The sequence below is a fragment of the Chinchilla lanigera genome, unplaced genomic scaffold (genome assembly GCF_000276665.1).
Source record: "Chinchilla lanigera isolate Chin_1 unplaced genomic scaffold, ChiLan1.0 scaffold00090, whole genome shotgun sequence".
Classification (NCBI taxonomy): Eukaryota; Metazoa; Chordata; class Mammalia; order Rodentia; family Chinchillidae; genus Chinchilla; species Chinchilla lanigera.
Window position 1 is genome coordinate 5,659,671 of NW_004955491.1, and position 962 is coordinate 5,660,632.

Here is a 962-nt window from a genome sequence, read left to right on the forward strand (position 1 = left end):
AGGCGGGCGCCAGGGCAGCGGCGCGGGCGCGGCAGGTACCCGAGGGCTGGGAATGGCGCCTCGCGAGGATGCTCACGGCGCACGCTGCTCTGCAGGGGACCGAACAGGCCGGCTCGTCCCCACTTGACAGATGAGGCAACTGCGGCTCAAGGAGAAAAGCGACCTCGCCAAGGTCACGCCGCCGCTCCTGGCACGGGGGCCACCGGGACGCGGGCTCCGCGGTCCGCGCGGCCCCTGCCCACGCCCCCTCCTCCCCAGGCTCCTCAGCCCCTCCGCATTCACCCCCCTTTCCGCCGCTACCCCACCCCGGATTTCGGCCCCTTGGTCTCAGACCTTACTCTCTTCGGCTGACTCCGGGTTTCCACACCCAGGGGCTTCCCCGGCTTATCCCCCTCCCCCACCTCTGCCAGGGTGAAGGCTGGGGGCAGGGCAAGGGCACCTGAGGGGCTGACGTCAGACCCTGGCAGGTCTCTCTGATTGGGAGCAGGAAGCCGGGCTCCAGGTGGGCTGCCAGGGAGCCCCGTGTGAGTCCAAAGCGGGAGCATCTCTACCAGGTGCATCTAGGTCCCCCGCCCGCCCCCCAGGCAGAGAAGGATCCATCCCACAGACCTCCTCCACTCCTCAGGCTACCCCAGTGAGGGCAGACGTCAGGGATCAGGGGAACCACGGGCAGGTGGCATTCCCAGGCCACTATCCCTGAGCAGTCAGGTGGGGCGGATGAGCTACAAATGTCTCCCAGAGAAGTGTTGCAGACCCCTTTTGTGCAGAGCCCAGAAAGGAGACGAACGGGGCCAGAGAGGTCCAGGGGCCATAAAGTGGCGGGAGGTGGCGGGGAGGAGGCAGTTAGGGGAAGGGATGCAGATCCTGGGCTCACGTCACCATCCACCCCACCTTACCCCGGCACAAGGGGGTGCCCTGCCCTGCCCTGCGCTTGGTGTTGCCCTCCCTGCGCCGCGTCTAAC